The 20,892-nt window shown below is 37.9% G+C and overlaps 1 pseudogene; it reads left to right on the top strand.

Annotated features, from left to right (window-relative positions):
• The first annotated feature begins 1,447 nt into the window (after nucleotides 1–1,447).
• LOC110681302 lies at nucleotides 1,448–1,980 on the top strand (annotated as a pseudogene).
• Nucleotides 1,981–20,892: the final 18,912 nt, after the last annotated feature.

The raw sequence follows: 20,892 nt of genomic DNA on the forward strand, positions 1-20,892 counted from the left end.
AATTGTGTTCATATGTTTGAGCTGAATTTTGATGATGAATAATTAATTTTAAAGGAAATTAGTATATTCCATCATGCTGAAGGAATGGATGGAGATGCTCGTAGATCTATATGTTCTAGTAAAACATTTTTTATAGCGTTGATATGTTGTGTTTTAACCACTCAATACATCACAGTGAACCGTAAGTTGTGAGACGAATCAGGAAACTGAAACGACGGAGTTGAAAACGATACGACGGATTGAGAATTCGGTAAGATGCATTTTTTTTTTTGCATTATTTCCAAAGAGATATCAAGATTTATCAAAATGTTATTGTACAATGCTAAAGCCGTTTTGAGAAAGAATTGTTTGGCATCGGTTTGTATCAGCATCATTCACTGCAATACTGGGAAAATTGCAGTTCTCACTGATCAATGCTTAATACGATGGATACTAGCACATAACCCTATATAGATTTAATTTGAAAAAACACTGGGACAGAGCCTGCTTCTCAGCTTAGTGTTCAATGAGCACTTCCACAGTTATTAACTGAGAGCTTCCTTTGTCAAAGTTGCCATTTTCGCATTCGTATATCATGTGGCAGGTACTTTATGCCCAGGGAAGTCAAGGAAATGTCCATTATGGAAAGATCCTGGACCGACCGGGAATCAAACCCAGACACCTTCAGCATGGCTTTGCTTTGAAACCGCGGATTCTAACCACTCGGCTAAGGAAGGCCCCGGAGGCCGGAGCTTAAATGCTTTCGGTTCAATAGATATCTTTTGAGAGAAGTTAGTTGCGAACCCATTTGCCCCGCATTACTCTACACTGGGCGGAAATATTTGCGCGATTTGTAGTCACTAGTACTGAAGCTGCGCGAGCAGCCAACATCTGCCGTAATGTTTACCATACGCCACAACACGTTTCTCGGGGCGGCATCAATCGCACCCAGCGCTCGAAACTTCAGCGGTGATGATGATGTTGACGAGTCGCAACGGGAAGCATCCACGTTGGAATTCGAAATGCATTAAAATTTACGATTGAGAAGTTTTACTCATCGAAAACTAGAGACGCTATCTAGTAAATAGTAGGCATCATACAACACAGTCAGCGGTGGTGTCCCTAAAACGCCTACTGCGATATTTATAAATCGCACGAAATGATGCATGCACGCAGAGCTGATGTCATCCATGCGCCGATTCGTCAGCAAAGTGTGCCGAGCGTTTGCTAGGTACTATGGAAACGAACCAAGGGCGACCTTGGATGATCGTATTATTGCCCTGATTTCAATCGTGATCGTGTGTTTTGGAAACAATACTTTGGAAAACAAAACTAAGTATTTTAATGACTAAGAATTTACGTCGTTGTTTTTTCTGGTTAGCCAATGTCTTTGAGGGACCACAATTGCTTGACTTGACTGGTGTTTGAATAGTACATAGTTCCATACAAACTATTCAACTGCGAAACGCTTCATCCATTTCATTCTACCATCTTCTTTCCATTCCAGGCACTCACCATCAGCTGCGTGGTGTTGCACTACAAAAGCTTGGGCGAGACCGATGAGATGACCGTTCTGCTCGTGGCCGGAACCTTCGTCGGGTACTCCATCATCCTGATTGGTCTCTTCGCCGGTAAGCCATCCTATAAGCCCCTCAAATCATTGTCCATAATCCACGCCCTCTTCTAATCGCAGGTCATCTCCTGGGCAATCCGATCAACAAGAAGATCGACCTGTTCTTCAGCCTGCTGGGATGCGCCATGTTCATCGCGTCCGGCGTGCTGGTCCTGCAGGCCTGGGAAAGCGGCTTCAAGACCGAACGGCGCCGACTGGCCATCTCCAAGGGTGCGCTGGCCATCATCAACCGGGGCGGTGTTCTTCATCGATTCCATCTTTACATTCAGAGATTAAAGTGTTCAAGAGAGAGAGAGAGAGGCCAAAAACAAAACAAAGAACGATCCACGACGAGGTTGCGTCGACACGCAGAAAGAAGAAAAAGAGATTTGAATCTCGTCATATGACTTTTGTTTCAGACTTATGTTAAGACGTGTGTCATTCGCCCCTAGGATTAAGGTTAAGTTTACTTTTTTCTACGATATTTATGTACAATCCGGCGAATGGTTTTTGGATTCGGCCGCGATGGCAGCACAGTTTTGAACCGTCTTTACCCACTGTGCACCGACCGTAGTAGTATGTGTGAGATCTGTGTATACAGTTGAGCAATGTGAGAAAAAGCTTCCAGCCAGAACGCCGGCCTGGCGTTCGCTAGCAACGATGGCAAACGCTTTGCTCGGCTGAAAGCCGTAGATGTCAGCAGTGCTTCTTTCCATCCATAGTTGGCTATGAAATGAATGAATGGTGATAAGGGGTTGTACTTTGATTACGTAAGACAATTTTCGGATATGTTCTACCCAAGTCTCCTCATGACAAGAATTTTTATATGAATATTAAACATATATTGTATGGCGCGTGAGAAATTAAAAAAAAATCCCACTACAATCACTTACGTAGTTTATGTACGGCCCCTATTGCATGTTTCACAATATTTGGTTAATTTACAGACGGTAAATCTATTAAAACTCTTAAAATAATGTTTTCAATAAAACCGAAATATAAATCGTATAAAAAATCCACTTATTTTTCCTTAAGGATGACAACGGAAAACAGCACACGTGCTCCAGGGATAGGTTTGTACAAAGTTCATACCACTAACCGGAGCGCAGGAAACCGGCGTAGGGTTGTTGCATTCCAACGGGAATCGGCGGTGGTGCGAGCCTCCAAAATTAGGATCCATTGAGAGAGGGTGGAATGTATTGCACAGCGAGATGAATGAAAAATGTGCTACTCAGTTGTAGTGTGCGTGCGGATAAAGGGACGCAGAGGCATATGCGTTTAGGTGTTCGCATGAAGGTCTTATGTCGTTTACTTACCTCCTATTCTGATGTTTTTAATGTTCTTGATACCCGAACATGCATCTGATAGAAGAATTTCTACAGAGCTTTGCATGAGTCTCAAACCATGTGTAGTTGTTTTGAAATTTTGGCTCCCCTGTTTGAACAATTTTTATTAAGGGTAAATAGCATCCTCCCAAAGTTTTAAATGATTCGGAAGAAATGCAGCATTCTTCACAAACAGGCAACAATAGTGTTCCTGGTGGGAAAAATAGATCAAAGTAATTCAGGCTACTATGTTCTACAGCAAAAAAGCAGTGCTGCTGGGACAGAGCTTGCTTCTCAGTTTAGAGTTCATTGGCATTTCCACAGTTGATGTTCAGATGCAAATTGGCCATTTTATCGTAAATCTAAGGTTTCCCGGGAACCCGGAAATGGTTATTTGTAGGATCAATCAAATGCAGGACTCATAGTTATCCAATGGATTACCTGCTTTGCTCTTGTCCACAGTTGACCAGCAGAAGTTTTCTCGTTTCATTTTGTATGGGGAAAGGCATCTAAATTCAAATTTCTCGTAAATGAAAGCATTAAGAGAAAAAAATATTTGGTAGGCGTGTTAGTCATTATCATTACGTACAACCGGTACCAAATATGTTTTCGAAAATAGTTCCCAATTTTGAGAAATAATTCGTTAGATGCATTTCGCCATACAAATATTTTTCGCGTTACCTTTTAGCGATTTTTCATGCATAGACACTAGCGCAAGTGCTTGACTATGTGACGAGTAGCGAATCAGGACATGCATCTAACCCATTCAATCGTTTCTCAAAAGGTTCACAGTGATAAAATTTTCTTGAAATTCCCTTGGTAAAGTGGCCACATTATGGCCAATGGGTTGCATGCATGCCCTGATTCGCTACTCGCCACATAGTAACGCATTTGCGCTAGTGTCTATTTGTATGGCGAAATGCATCTAACGAATTATTTCTCAAAATTGGAAACTATTTTCGAAAACATATTTGGTACCGGTTGTACGTTATGATAATGACTATCACGCCTACCAAATATTTTTCCGAATAATGCTTTCATTTACAAGGTATTTGAAGTTAGATGCCTTTCCCCATACAAAATGAAACGAGAAAACTTCTGCTGATCAACTGTGGGCAAGAGCAAAGCAGGTAATCCATTCCGGAAATTATCTGTGACTTGAAATTTGCCTACCTCCAGGGGCACAAACTCACAGTACCCTTTTCAACCGTCTTGACTCAGTGCACAATGGTCCGAGGGCGGCCAAAATCTCAAAAATCAAAGTTGTTTTATCCGAACAGTAATATTTTTTCCGACTTCCTCAACACTTCTGTTGTTCAAATCCAAAGTTTGAAGCAGATTCATTGAAATTTGATTTTTTTACAGCTCCTTGAGTGGACCGTGGACATGATTTTTCATAAAAATTAATATTTACGATCCATTTTTCACAAGCTATTCATGAATTTAAAGAGAGCTTAAGCTGCAATGGTATCTTAAGAGAAGTTGTTTGTATATACATAAACCACACCTGAATTGAATAAAAATTTTCATTATATTCATACAAAGTGAATTAAAGTTAAAGTTGTTCAAAAAACATATTATTTTTTATAAAAGTACCCTAAAACATTAGTAGCCCGCGAATGCCCCGCGATGAGAATAAGTTCATTCGAAAGCTAAAAACAAGAGTTTTCAAGTAGGGTATAAATTATTTTGCGAAAACTTGCGATAGAACACTTTCAACGCGTTTGAAGGTGTACGGAGTGCAATTCTAACTAAATAAAAATAATCCTGTAATACGCTAGTACGTGCATTGCAATCGCAGTAGCCATGAATTGCGTCCCGTCCCGAGAAGAAACGAAAAACTCGCTCCAATCTTCTTCTTCTTCTTCTTTTTATTTCTGGCGTTACGTCACAACTGGGACAAAGCCTGCTTCTAAGCCACTTCCCCAGTTATTAACTGAGGACTTTCTTTGCCGATTGACCATTTTTGCATGTGTATATTGTCTGGCAGGTACGATGATACTTTATGCTCTGGCAAGTAGAGAAAATTTACTTTACCCAAAGACCCTCGACTGGTGGGATTTGAACCCACGATTCTCAGGTTAGTCTAGCTGAATAGCTGTGCGTTTACCGCTAGGACTCTCTGGGCCCCTATATATGCAATATTTTGGTGTTATACCTTAATTAAGTATTGTCTATACCTTTATTTGATATTATTAGGATATTGAACTTCCTTGAATTCAAATTTGAGCTGTCACTAAATAAAATAACACAAATTATCTCGGCTTATTAAGATGGTTGAACGAAACTATTTCCTTCGAAATGCAGCCTCCAGATAAAATGAAACAAATTGGAAAAATCATTCCCTACGTGGACTTGCGTTAGCTATTAAAACAAGTATGATAACAGACTGAAGCTGAAGACATGACATGCTGACACTGATTAAATTGATGATACTTGCATACAGGCAGGGTTAGATCTGAGATATTTATGGACAAATGTGCATGAAATTTTCACATTTTTTTTCAGACGTCACATGAATTTCAACATTAATTTTTGAGTGTTTTTTCCAATCACGAGTTCATCGTAGTGTTTTTTTATTACAAATTTGAAAAATTGGCGCATTTAATAAATAAGGTGGTCATTAAGACGAGATGAACATATTTACTTATGATGGTTTTTGTGTAGAGCTTCCATATCTTTGGATTAATAGTTAATATTTTTTGTCAAAAATTGCGCTTTAGCCTAGTTGTTTTCACTATTGCAGTTGTGCATGGAAAAAATACTCAAAAATATATGTTGAAATTCAAGTAATACCTGGCATGCTGTGAAAATTTCATTTTAATCTGTCAATAAATAACGGCGAATCAGTCTGCCTAAGTTGACCATTTTGTATGGAAGATTGGAAAGTTGAAAATGTATTGTCCAAACCTGAATATTCTAATTATCAGTCCAAAACAAGAAAAAATCGAAAATAAAAGTCCATAATAGTTCAATATGGCATAAAATATGTCGAATATATGATTTCAGCTAATTTGAAGAGAGTTTGAGGTTTTGTCCGACATTTGTTCTAGATCGAACCACTGTGCAGTGACCACCTTGAATAACTCCGGCCACAAAGAGAATGATTAGTGATTTTCTAGTGCATTACCTGTTTGATGCATACTTCATGGCGTTTTGCATACTTTTGGGCATATAATCATTAGCCAATCAATGATTTATCATAAAAGCAGTGAGTAAATTACTGTGGAGATGCCCTAAACGCCTTGAAGTATGCAACGGATGTGTTATTCACTTGAAAATGATTGGCGTTAGTTGGCACCGGATTAGAAAAATTATCCAAATTGAAAAGCTTTTAGCACAGACAAACAGACTTAACACTGACGAAATTGGCATCGACCACTCATTTGACGATCATTTCAAATTCGCTATGTTACAAATCTCACAGCCAGAGGCGTGCCTATCGTTTTTCTTCGTGTTGAACGTTTCATACACGCAAACAAATTTTGTTGTATGATCTACCGAATCCATAGTAGAATTAAGAACAGCACCAACGATTTTCAACCGACTACAAAATTTTGTTAATTTTACTATAATCTGGTAAAAATCACTGAGCAGTGTAGTAAATGTGACTATGGCCATAGCAGCCTCGACTACAAAGCATTGTATTTCAATCCGTGACACCCTACAACGCAGTATGGTGAAAAGTACAATGCCAAACTTGTCAAATCTAGAATATTTCTAGTCATAAATACTACAACTCTGGTTAAATAAACAGAATATATTTTCTTGTTGACTATGTTATGGTAGAGTTAACAGATTAATGTAGTCGGTTGAAAATCGTAGGTGTTGTTCTTAATTTTACCATGGATTCAGTAGTTTCTACAATAAAATTCATTTCAGTGTACTACCGTCATCTGCCGGTCTTGTTGCACGAAACAGTATTTCGTGCACACGCTGACCGGTTGATGATGGTATAAACTGGGCGATGGATTGTGAAGAAATTTGTTCTAAGTATAACGTCTGTTTCATGACTAGTTTACCCGGCAAACGTTGTACTGCCCAGTAGATTTTGCAAAAGTTCCCACATAAAACGTAAAATTTGTACAACTTTTTATTCAAATTTCCTTGTGAATTTCAACAGAAAATACACTTCACAAACACATTGCAGCCATTGTATAATGCAAAAGTGAAAAAACCGCTGATCGTCCTCAAGCCATTTCATGACATACAAACACCATTTTATTTTTATTCATATTTATAGAAAATATGGATAGATTACCTTAACGCAGAATTTCCCAACCGGTGGTCCGCGAACCCCCAGGGGACCGTAACGACTTTGCAAAGGGTCAGCGAAGCCATTGCATTATGTGTTTGTTTTTGACTGCGGAATATTTGTACTTCCCTCAACGTCATTAGGTCAATAAAAGATTGCAAGATAGATAGTTTTACCTTACCAGCATCGCTTGAATATGATTCCAGTGTGAGCTTGGAAATTAAACTTGGATCGTTCCTAGGAGGTATCTGTTTATGCAAAATTCTTGGCCGTGGCCAGAAATTATTCACATTTCCCATTTAAACCATTGATTTGGATGATTTTTGGTGAAATTTCCATATAATATCTGAAATATTGAGCATTGATAGATTTTGGTAAAAAAAATGACAAAGTTTTCTAAGAGTTTCTGATGAAATTTTCAATTGTAGATGGGTGACTCGTATGAAAATTATCTCCTTTCTAAAATATGAACAGAAGCATCCAAAGCTGATTCTTGGTAGATACCTATTTACATTTTTGATGATATTCTGACAGGACCTTCTCGGAGTACTAGTAAAAATCCTCGGAAAATATCTGAGGAAACATTCAAAACATTTCAAATAACTTGTGAGATGATTTCTGAAGAAATCTTCAACAAACTCCTAGCAATATCAGGTTGTTGATGGCGATTTTGGTATTGATTTTGGTGAGATATGTTTTGCGGGTTAATTATCTTTCCTTTTTCATTCAAAATGGTCCAAATAAAAGATTTGTGATTTCTTAAGACTTCGTTTTGTAAATACTAAGCAGTAGGCCTACAAAGTGACTTTTTTGTATTAATGACGACCAATAGGTATTTTATTTTGTCTAGAACTGTACTTAGTAAACGTTACTGATTAAATTTTTAATGAAGCATTCCAGAGGATCAAACTAGAATTTTTGTATTTCCGTGGTGGGTTACAGACGCAATTTAAGGGTTTGTATTCCTTTCGTAGTTTTTTAATAATCGTGTGAACAGGATCAGTTAAGACTGATCCGAGTTCATTCGCGGAAATCTGACAAGATGTAGCTGTCATTCAGCTTAACCCCTCTACCGGCAACTTCATTTTTTACCGCTAAAGAAATTGTTTTTTGTTATTTTTTTTTTTTGTTTCTCAATATTGTTGCACCATTCTTTCACAATTTCTTGAAAAACTCTTCTAGTTTCAGAATATGTGTCGATATTGTAATTGGTCATCTGGATCCGGCGATATTTAAAAATTCCTCGGGGGACCGACGTGTAGCCATAACCTACGTAAATATCTCAGGCTACATAACTTTTATCGTATTCTGATATTCACTCCTCGGAATTATACATTAATGCAAGTATGTTGTGAAAAAATAAAGCAATTTGGTGCAACCGTCTTTGAATGATGAGCATTTATGTTTCTGGTACCACGCTGGACGCTGAACAAAGATCTTGAAAACTCTAAAAAAAACATCATATCGTAATTTTCAAGATTTCCCCAAGAATACTTGACCGATTTGTACGATTTTTTCAGGGTAGCTCCTTATTACCTGGTTTTGTATAGTACACATTTTGTTTTTTGATAAGTGGACCAAAAACAAAATGGCTGCCAAAGACATTTTATATGTATTATTTTATATCATTAATTATGATTAATTTAATCTTTGATCACAAACTTCTCTGAAAAATCGAATATTTTTATGAGGACCTTTGAAAAACCGTAATCAAACAGTTGGCGTAAAATTCGAAAATAATTCGGCAGTAAATTCAAAAATAATTATAGGGTTTGTGTATACTAAAGGCTTCTGATTGTTGTGATTATGGAAAATATTAAAAATGACAAGGTCATTTATCAACTAATCATGTATGGTTTGGATTTCTTGACGAAATTTAGATAAAATGGACAGAATGAGGATCACAGCTCATGAAAACTGAACCCAAAACGCGTGATTGACCTTGCTACACACTCAGTGTTGTACGTATCGACCTAATTAGTTTCACCAGAAAACCGTGTTAAGTGTTCTCTACCTCATTTGATATACCATTCTTACGCTGTCTTGAAATCGATGAACAGATGATGAGTTCTGGCCCCTTGCTAAGCGGCCCTCACGAAAACTAGCGTGTTAAACAGAGCATGCGGTAGTATTTTTGTACGCAGAATTCAGCTGCCGCCCTCAGTAATTGGCATACTCCAGTCTGGGCATTTGAGGCAAGCTTATCAATCAGCAAACATGTTGAGTTGTCCCGCACCTATGGAAGTACCGATCGATTGATAACTTTCATTCTTGCGAATCTCGGCTGCATTTTATTCTCTCCAGTAGCCTTGCAATTCAGCACTCTACAACTCTTCTGTAAATTAAATTGTTTTGATATGTATACGCTGTGTTGAGATTTATATAACAAATTGCAAGAACTCATCCGGGGATCCTTCCAGAAAACTTTGTGTAGATTCTTCTATCAATTCCCCAGGTATTTGTCCACAAATTACTCCGGTGATTTTCTTAGGAGTGCCCAGAGAACAGTTCCTTCATTTTCGCGTCCTCAAACATTCGAAATTACATGTTATGTTTGATACACCTTCAAGGGCACGTTTTTGTTTCATTCCATCACTTACATCAAGTGTCATTCAGTTATAACGAGAATTAGGTCCACAGTTGTTTTCATTATTATTAAGAGTGTAGGGACAATCTCAGGATTTACTCCAACGTTTTTTCTTCTAATTGTTATATCAATTATTCAAGTTGTTACTCTAGCAGCTTGTTGAAAATCCACAAAGGATTATTTCAGTGTTCTTGGAAATATTTATTCCAATATTCTTTCAGCCATTTTCATAGTGGTATATTTCTTCAAGAACCTATCCCCAGTTTCGCCCAGGAATTGCTCCAATGATTATTCCACGATATCTATTAAGATTTTTTCCAGATATTTTTCTAGTAATTGCTTCATAATTTTATTTAGAGATTATTCCTGCAGTTCTTCCGAATATTTCTTTACTGATTCCACAAGTAAATTTTCTATGGGTTCTTGAAAAGTTTGTTTGAGAATGCACACCAGCAAATGTAATGTCTATTGTTCCAGTAATTGATCCAATCATCGCTTTAACCTATTTTTTTTAAAGAAACTCTCTTCAATTTTTGTCCAAAAATTACTTCAGATATACGCGCAGGATACTATCCAGGGATTGAATACCGCGATTTAAAAATCGCTCAAAAATTTTGTTGAAATTCCAGATTTGTCTGACCTGCTGTGAAAATTTCATTGTAATCGATCTTCAAATGTCTGAGTTTTAAGCCTCCAAAGTTGACCATTTTGTATGAAAAATCGGAAAAGTTGCAAATGTTTTGTCCAATACTGTATCAGAACGATTAACACCCATTAATAATAACGTTTTCACTCAATTTCACAATAGTAGTTAACGGAACAAGTTGCAGAATTATGATTTTTACAACACGATTCGTAAATTATTACTCAAAACAGTTACGTAATAAAAAAGCGTTGCGTAATGAATCATTACAGCACTGATTTCAGTTGCGTAATGACTGTTCCAGCACTGCATACTTCAGTGCAGGAAAGTAGGCCGTTTCATGACAGATTGGCATGATGAAAAACAGCCTATTACGATGTTTTTCATCACGCCAATCTGTCATGAAACGGCCTACTTTCCTGCACTGAAGTATGGACTGCGGGAATAGCCATTACGCAACTGAAACCAGTGCTGTAATGATCCATTACGCAACGCTTTCTCATCACGCAACTGTTTTGAGTTGCGTAATGAATCATTACCCAACAATTTTACAGAAATTGTAAAATAAAGGTGAATGCATTCTGATATAATTTCTGATACTCTCAAGTGGTCTTCTACGAAATTGCAAAAAATGTTGTACGTAACTCGTTGCAGAACTCGATTTTTACAGCACTCGTCGTAATTATCCTACTCTACAAGCCTCGTAGGATAAATTTACGACTCGTGCTGTAAAAATCATCATTCTGCAACTTGTTCCGTAAACTACTATTTTGCAATTTCAAATTTACGAATCGTGCTGTAAAAATCATCATTCTGCAAACTGGTTCCGTAAACTACTATTATTTTGCCCTGATACCTTTTTACCAGCCTTTTTCGATTCGATTTTTCTCGATTTTCTGATATTGTTCGTTTTGTGGAGGAATAGATTCTCGTGCACATTTTCAACGTGGAAAAATAAATACTCACACGTCAGTTTATATGGCACTTTCATAGAAACACGCACCTTGCATTCAATGTACAATCCAACAGAATGCGTTACATGTGCGTTACTTGTTGGTTTTGTTAGCTACGACGCTATCCAATATATGGCAAACATGGTGAGAGAATATTTTGGTGTGACAAAACTATTTAGGTGTGAGTCTATTAGAGGGCAAAATCCTCAATATTTGATATGCTTTTTCTCGCCATGAATGAATGCAACAGGTCGTACTAATTATGAACTTGGAAACCAGCCGAGGGTAATTGAAAAATATTGCAGTTTTATGCTTTATGCCCCTAATCCCTTTAACTTTGTCGATTTACTGAAACCATAGATTTATTTTCTAAATATTGATATTGTTGTTTCCTGATAACCCATACCATACGTTTTGTTTTTCAATAGAAATTGTACCCCATCTTACTCTATTGGTGTTACAAGTCTAAACCGATTACTGCAAACAGCTGCAAACAATGTTGGTGAATTCTACCATCTAATTCTCCCCTACTGCTCTGCCAGACACGTGACAATGAGCATGATAAAAGAGCGAGCGCACTGAGAGACGACAGCATCCTCGCACTCGCAGCAAACGCAGAAATCGAACTGAATTTTTGTATACAAATGATAACCGCACCAGGAGGCCATGCCCCATCTGTATCACTTCCCGATCCGCAGTCGCCAGGACAACAACTTCTCCTGTGGCAGTTTCCGGCACTCCTTTTTTGGAAAAGTCTGATTACATTTCCCCCCGAAAATTGCGGCATTCGATGAGTCGAGTTTTCTTCTCATACAATAGGAACGGCGAGAACTCATGCAATATGGGTGTGCATTTTCCACGAGCGATATCGAAAATGTGTGTGAAGAAGTTTGAAATCGGGCCAGGATCGCAGCATTTCCGGGAGCACTTCTACTCACACATACACTGGTACCCAGGCTATACTCTGCTGATGCTGGGCGAGGCAACTCCGTTTCCATCGTTATTGGGGTTACCATCTTTTCGGAGTACATGTACCCGTTTTTGGATTTCAAAATCGTGTATGGCATAAGATTACTTTTAAGATTATTCTAGACACTGATGATACGATCAATTGACATTGACCATAAGTAAAAGTTTCAGGAACAGAAAATAAACTTTGAATTGCCTACGATTTTACGTTATAGGAAAAAAACAGACTAATTTAGAGTTAATCTATGACACTACTTTCAAGGCGTGTGAATGGCAAGCATAAATATTGTGTTTTCATTTTTGGAAAACAAACTTGAGGAATATCATCTCCAATATAAAAATAAATATTTTTTTGATTTTACTGTTGATTTTAGAATGATAAGCGAAGTATGCACTTCAACAGAAAAGTAATCGCCTATCTCGATGCGTTGGAAATTTCTTGCAAGAAATGCTCAGAAAAGCATTTTTCTTTGATCGCAGTACACAGTTGAAAAGAAATGTCAATTCAAATGGGGCTCACTGTAAAAAATTTCTTGACCATTTCTTTCCGCAGAAATTTTTACTTTTTCTTGAGCTGAACAGCATACTTAGCTTTAAAATATTCCAATGTATTCAACTTGCAACCAGTCGGAAGGGCAGGCCCTCTTCTTTCATGTGCTAGGGGTTTGATTTTTTGACAGTTGAAAACTTTATGGCAAGATCGACACTTTTATTTGGAGTAATGACTCAATTTGAAATTTTCAAAAATGGGAATTAGGCAAATCTGGTAGCCCTAGTTCGTTATCAGTTCACATCATCCCCCTCCCCCATAAACGAGCAGCAACCGGGCGAAGTTTCCACCCCCTTTCGCTTCCAAGAAAGCGCCCTTCTACGACGACGCATCGGAGCTGTCTAAGAAACTGTCGTCCCAAGAAGCCGGGCCTCGAAGACGAAGCGCTTCGTCTTACAATCGAATTTTCACCAGGGCATCATGATCGACGACACAGGCGCGAAAATCCATATCCTTCCAATCATCATCATATCATCGAACCGTGGAGACTCGTTGTCGTCGTCGTTGCCGCCGTTCGCCGTTGTTTAATTTTAATTGAAAAACACTCGCTCACTTCGATTGGGGTGGGGTTCGTTCGCGAATGCCATCGCCCGGTCTCGTTCCGAATCACGCGTGCAAAATATAAATTCAATATGTACAGGTGTGTATTGAGGGGGGCGGGGAAGTTTTGTACGAGCGGAGCGCTCCATGAAGTGTAGCGGGGGGATTAAAACAACTTTTCATCAATTATTTTATTCCATTTGTTACTGGCAATGGACGCGAACACCAGGACATGCTGGAGATGAGTCGTTGCGTGACAAAAGAGCGTATTCTCGCTTCTTCCTCTAGCTCTCATGAGCGAAACCCCCTTTTCGCGAACGCATTGCGCGCGTTTTTGTGCGTGCGGAACAATAGCTCCCAAAGTTGGCGGAAGAATCGAGATAGCGATAGTGTGCGTGTACGAAGGCCACGAACACAAAGTGCGTGCGTTTTTGCGCTTCGCTCTCAGCAGAACAGGAGCTCGGCGGCCTTGTCGAAATTGTCACGGGGCTGTTTACTTCTATCATCAACGACCAGTACCATTGGTATCGAACCGCTTTCAATCTCACAAAAGAAATGTGAATTTTGGTGGGAGTGTATGGATAGGTAGCATCACGAGAACCTTTAATTGAAAATTGGAAGAGACAATCAATAAAAGGAGAGATTAAATATTGCTGAATCCTTTCTAGACAAACTTAAATTAGAACAAATCAATGGATTACCTGCTTTGCTCTTTCCCACAGTAGATTAACAGAAGTTTTCTCATTCTACTTTGTATGGGGAAAAGCATCTAACTTCAAATTTCTCGTAAATGAAAGCATTAATCAAAAAAAAATTTGGTAGGCGTGATAGTCATCATCATTACGCCACAAAACATGTCTGAAGGAATATTTGTATGATATCTTGAGTTATTCGTGAAGAACTCCAAGAAAAATTCTGTAAAGATTACCAGCTAAATTTCCGACAGAACTTCTGGAAGTATTATTTGGTTAAGCCCCTATAATAAAGACTGGACTCGGAAAAATTGAGACACACAAAAATGATCACCAACAATTCATTTTAAATCGGATTCTTCTCAAATTTTCAGGGATTAAATAACTATATATTAGCTATGTTTTGGTATAATTAATTTATTGAATTTCCTCCCCCAAGCTGAATGCTCGAACATTTCTCTTAAGACTGCTCATGAGATCTTGGGCGAGGCTTTGCCTATCTTTCTTACACAATTGGGTCCTAAAACTTTCAATAAAATCTTGTTTTTATTTTATAACACGAAAGAGCATGGTCTTGCAACTACTTTAGCCATTTTTTCCGCTCAAATAACGGCTATATCATGTTTAAACTTTAATTTGAAAATTGGGACCATAAATGAACCTTGATACTTTTGTTCATGTTAAACGTTTGCTTAGTCGACAAAAACACCACAGTAGTTTTAGTTTTAATACTGGGGTTGTTCCTATCTGACATTTCGAAAGGGACACGGAAAACAAAATACACCCAAATTTTGAGTTTTAACCAAGGGGTGTGACAAAATCTTAAAAAAAACATGAAAAACATGTTTTTTGGACTCAAACCAACGGAAAACATTAGAAAATTGAGTAAACATGTGTTTTTGACCTGAACTTAAGCGTTTGGCACTAAAATTAGGACAGGGCTTAAGGACCCTATTTCTTCCAGTTTTTTTTTCAAAGCTTGAGCGGTTTTGAATGTTTTTCCACTTTTCTTCAACTTCTTCTTCATTATCGCCCAAAACTCGGACGGGGTTCTGGTGTATTTGGCGAGTTCGCCTCCTTGGGGACCACATTAACGCCCTTCGCTTCGTTCCAATCCAATACAGGCTTGGCGTAATGGCACGAAGCGAGATCGGGCCAGAATAACGTGGGACTACGGTGAGAGCGGTGGAAGGGAAGCAATCGCTTCTGCAAGCATTCCTCTCGATAAATCTGCCCGTTTATGATGCCGGTGGTGACGAACGGCTTGCTGTACCGTCGGCACTCGCAGATCGCATGCCACAACAGGTACTTCTTCGCGAATTTATCCATCTTTCTCTCCTGGAACTTTTCCGGAACATCCATGCGGGACGTCCCGACAAAAAAACCCGAGGACGGGGATTTGTTTGGCGTCCGCCTTGATGTATGTCTCGTCGTTTATGACGAGACAGCCTAGGTTGACCAGCCACCCACGGTACAGCTTCCGCGCACGCAACTTGGCCACCATGATTTGCTTGTCAGTCCGGTTTGGCGCCTCCCTGACCATAAAAACTCGTAGTCCAGCCCGCTTCATGGTCTGCTGGGCTAACCACTACGACAAATTGACCTTTTTGGTCACGTCTCGGGTAGGAAGGTTCGGATTATTCTTAAAGTACTGCCTTATCTTCCGCGCCTTCTCTGGGTATTCTGTTTTTGGTTTTCGGCCGCTTCCAGCGCGCCGCTCCATAGTCTTCGTCTCCTGGAACACCTTCAAAACGCGGGACACTGTGAAATGGTAGATTCCAAGCCTTTTGCTGTTCCATCTGTGCAACTGACCAGGATTATTGATCACCGCGTCGAAGATTTACTGGCGTAGCTCTTTTTGTTTCGAATGCATCTTGAAATCTACTTGACAGATCGCGATAAAATTTTACACACATAAACATAACACTCTAAACAAGTATGACCGAAAATTTCATAAACCCACGCTATAAAAAGTTACGCCCAAAAACAAAGTATCTTATTTTTTCCGAGTCCAGTCTTCATTTCGATTTAATTTTCGTCGCGTCATATCATAATGACGAATTCTAAAAAAAATACTTGTCAGAACGACATTCGTAAGATTTCTCATGAAAGGTGTATAAAAGTTAATACTATGATGATTTTTTTGTGGGTCGATTTGGACAAATCAATTTCTCAAGTGAATATAAGGTAACAGATTTGACATCATATCATAACGATATTCACCTCACTGAAAAACCTCAAGTCTTCCGAGCTAAAAGATACGTCAGTTCTAATTTTCAAACGTGGTTTTCTAAATCTTAGTTTTCGTTGATATTTTCACTTCAACTATCAACTCGAACACTCAGATTTATGATCTAAATCGTCCGTGCGTGATAAAAAATCGTCGAAATTTGTTTTTTCTCGGTAAAAGGTACGGTGTTCATTTATACCACCACTTCCCCTACTGACGTATAAATGATGTGAAATACATTAAATTTAACAATAAAGCACAAGGCCGAGTGGTTATAGTCCGCGGCTACAAAGTAAAGTCATGCTGAAGGTGTCTGGGCTCGATTCCTGGTCGGTCCAGGATCTTTTCGTAATGAAAATTTTCTTTGACTTTCCTGGGCATAGAGTATAAAGCAACATAAATTCGTTGTATAATGTATATAATCAAGAATTCATTACTTTATATGCCTGGCTTCCAGCTCATTGTCACACAAATGGCTTCCAGGGGTTATGAGATTATTTCATTTTTAAATCCTTCGTTCAAACCTGACTACAAAAACCAATTTTCAGTGAATTTAAAGCCCCAGAATTATTTTGAAAAATTATTAAGAACTCTAATTTTGAGACTTATTAAGTTATTGATCACATTATTTTCCAAAGCAATTATTAAGTTTTGCCTAGAAAAAAATATCATGATAGTTGGCTAACACTAGCCAATTTCATTTTTGAGTATTTACATGATTTATTTATGTTGTTCGAAACTGCGATAGAATTCATGAAATATATCTCATAGTTTTCAAAAAAAAATATCACTCAAAAGCGCTTTACATTTTTTCATTTTGTTTTTTGTTAAAAACAATAAATAAATGAACCATATAGCACATTACTCAATTTCACCCGACCTAACGGTAATTCTTAAAAAAAGTTGCAGAGGAAATCTATGTAATAGTTCACCATTTGTTTTCTATAGCTAAGCTGCATGTCTGAGCAAAATTTAAAAAAAAAATCGTAAGGCCCGTTTTTTATAAGTCAACAAATTCAAAGGAAATCGGAAACATTTCAACGGATTTCCATTGGCCGTGATTATCAGAAGAAATAAACCATCAAAATTTGATTCAAATTTGGTGTTTTTAGTTATTTGTAACTTCTAGGTGGAGTTTTGTATGAGAAGATCAACAACATATGGAGTTACGCCCTTTAGTTACACATTGAAGACACTAATTTTTAATATATTTATTAGGCACTATAATTAAGCATGTCCAAATGTTTTCAATTACACATTGCTCTTACATGCCGCAAAAGTCTTTCACAATTAACTGATTTTTCATAGGCTCAAGTGCTATAAGGCATTCCGGAGCCAATTTCATCATGTAACTAAATTTTTTTTATACAACAATATTCTGAATAGTTTGGTAAAGCAATGAGCTCACGATTCATTTTATTTTTATCATGCAATTCATGTTGTATATCGATGCACAAGTCGACGTTGAAGAATACTTTTTGACTTGAGTTTTCGGCTATTGGTCGCATGGTATGGAATAAAATTAAATTAACGATGTAGAAAGCAGCAATACAAAAGAGAAAATAAATAATTCAAAGTATAGAACATCCGTTATTATTTTGTCTAATGGAATTTGAAATCGTTGCACTTACATAGCTTAATTTTAAATATTTTTCTTTGTCACCTTTGAAAGGTTTGTTCAGCCAAGTATGATTTATTTTCGGTTGTCTTAACTGATTATAGCAGCGGTGAGTCTTAACTTCACAGATACAGTTTGCGATCGAAAAAAATGAAGGTTTACAAATAAAGCATCAATTTGTGTTGGATTCAAACTCTGTTATGGTAGATAGATTAGCAGGTAGCCAACACGGCCACAGAACAATTTGAGCTTTTCTGGTACCAAACACAGCCAGAACAGTCGGGGAGCAGCTTGTTGGTTTATAACAATTTTATATGACTTTCAATAACAATACAAAATTGGCTCCGCAATGCCTGATATTGCTTGAGCCTATGAAAAAACAGTCAATTATGAAAGGCTTTGACGGCATGTGAGTGAAATAATGTGCCATTGAAAATATTTGAACTTGCTTACCGGTATTAGAATGCCGAATTAATCTATCTTTAATTAGTGATTATGAAAGTTACACTTCAAAAAGGGCGTAATCCAAAATTTCGAAGATCTCCACATTCTAAACTCCGCCCAGAGATAACAAATAACTAAAAACATCTACTTTGAACCAAATTTTGATGGTTTATTTCTTCTGATAATCACGGCCAACAAAAATCTGTTTAAATATCTAAGATTTCCTTTGAATTTTGTTGACTTAAACAATCAAAGAGGCGTAACTTCAAAACGGGTTCTACATTTTTTTTTCAATTTTGCCCATGCAGCTTAGCTATAGAAAATTTAATTTTGAAGATATCTCGTGATTCCGACTATTTTGAAAGATGGCATCTTCGTGAAAATTCTAGCCAACAATTTCAAGATTTTTGTCAAAAAATCAAAATATTGAACTCAATGCCTTCATCTTCTTCTTCTTCTTCTTCTTTCTGGCATTACGTCCCCACTGGGACAAAGCCTGCTTCTCAGCTTAGTGTTCTTATGAGTACTTCAACAGTTATTAACTGAGAGCTTACTATGCCAATGACCATTTTTGCATGCGTATATCGTGTGGCAGGTACGAAGATACTCTATGTCCTGGGAAGTCGAGAAAATTTCCAACCCGAAAAGATCCTCGACTGGTGGGATTCGAACCCACGACCCTCAGCTTGGTCTTGCTGAATAGCTGCGCGTTTACCGCTACGGCTATCTGGGCCCCTGAACTCAATGGCTAGAACAATGATAACCCTTGACTTGCTAAATATGTTTGCAAAAAGTGTAATTTTTCTAAGTGTCCTGGCCACTCCTTGGCCTGAGATATTGGCAAAATAATAGTTTTATCACAGACAAACAGACGTAACACTTAGAACAAATGTCGATCAAAATCAGTCACGAGGACATGTACGCCAATGCTAAAATCGGTGTGTTTGGCCGATAGGCCAACAGATGGCGGTAGTGTGCAAACGTCAAACACGAACAAAAACGATGCGAGCGCTGCGGGTGGTGAATCGGCCACCTACCATATTTTTGAACCGACCGTTAAAAAGGTGGTCGATGGCCAATGATGAGAGTGTGACGTCTGTTTGTCTGTGGTTTTATGTCTACACACCAAAAAAATCTTAGATTTACACGTAACGTAATTTTTGCCTCAGCTCGGTTTAAATGATTTTCACGCTGAAAATTCAATCATAAATAATACACATGACATGACAAGCCGTCGATCCATCCATGTGCATTATTTTTAACAGAATATTCAGCGTAGAATCATGTAAACCCAGCCTTCTTGTTTGCAATTTCACTTTCAAGATGCAAGATAGCATGCAAAATCGGTGAATGTTGGATGTAAGTTCATGAAATGTTTCAGTTTCACTCAAGATTGCAAGCATTTTTGAATGCAATGAAACAGTTTACATTGATTAACGATGAATGTTCAGTTACAACTCCTTTTACATGATTATCATAAAAAATTACGTGCCATGTAAATTTGTGATTTTTTTTGCTGTGTACTTAAGCCACCTGTTGAAAGACCTCTTGGCTAAAATAAACAATTTTTCCGAAGACGCCATCTTTCTAAGTGGTCAGGATCCTGAGATATCCGCAAAACAAAAAACTCCATGCTCACTATAGAACCACCTGGTGGTAAAATCTTAAATCTCTTGGCTTGAATAATGATAGCTCTTGAGTGACTGAACAATTTCGCCAAAGACGCCATCTTTCTAAATGGATCCTGAGATAATTCTTATCTGAGAAGATAAGTTTCATGCACACTAGCACTAGCACTTCAGCAGTGTTGCCAACTACGAAAAAAAATTTGAACCTTTCATGAAAAACTCACAGCAAAAAATTCTTAAATGTACATGGCACGTAAACTTCTATGACAAACATGTAAAGCGAGTTATAACTGAATATTCAACGATACATAATGTAAACTGTCTCATTGCATTCGAAAATGCTTGCAATCTTGAGTGAAACTGAAACATTTCATGATCTTACATCCAAAATTCGCCAATATTGCATGCTTTCTTGTATCTTGAAAGTGAGATTGCAAACAAGAATGCTGGGTTTACAAGATTCAAAGCTGAATATTCTGTCAAAAATAATGCACATGTGAGCAATTCTCGCTGAATCCAGGCCGCCATCGGCACCATCATTAGAATTCCAGTTTTATGTCACTGATCGCTAGTTTTCGATAAAACTTAAGGGTGGTCCTTTCTGTTTTCTCGAATTGGTGGACCCCTCGTACGCCAGCTAGCTGAACAGTTTGCAAAAAAGCCCATTTTTTGATAAATCTTGGGTATTTCTACACGGGATATGTCTCATATTTCGCTAGCAACACATAGCAAACTTAGTGGCATCGTATAGAGAAAGGATATAGCTTTCATTTGAACTCGAAAAAAATTTGGCGGCCATTTTGAATTTGGCCGCCATTTTGAATTTTGTTAGAAAAATCGTTTTTTTCACCATTAGCGCACCGCTAG

This window comes from Aedes aegypti, unplaced genomic scaffold (genome assembly GCF_002204515.2).
Source record: "Aedes aegypti strain LVP_AGWG unplaced genomic scaffold, AaegL5.0 Primary Assembly AGWG_AaegL5_hic_scaff_684_PBJ_arrow, whole genome shotgun sequence".
In the NCBI taxonomy this organism is placed as follows: domain Eukaryota; kingdom Metazoa; phylum Arthropoda; class Insecta; order Diptera; family Culicidae; genus Aedes; species Aedes aegypti.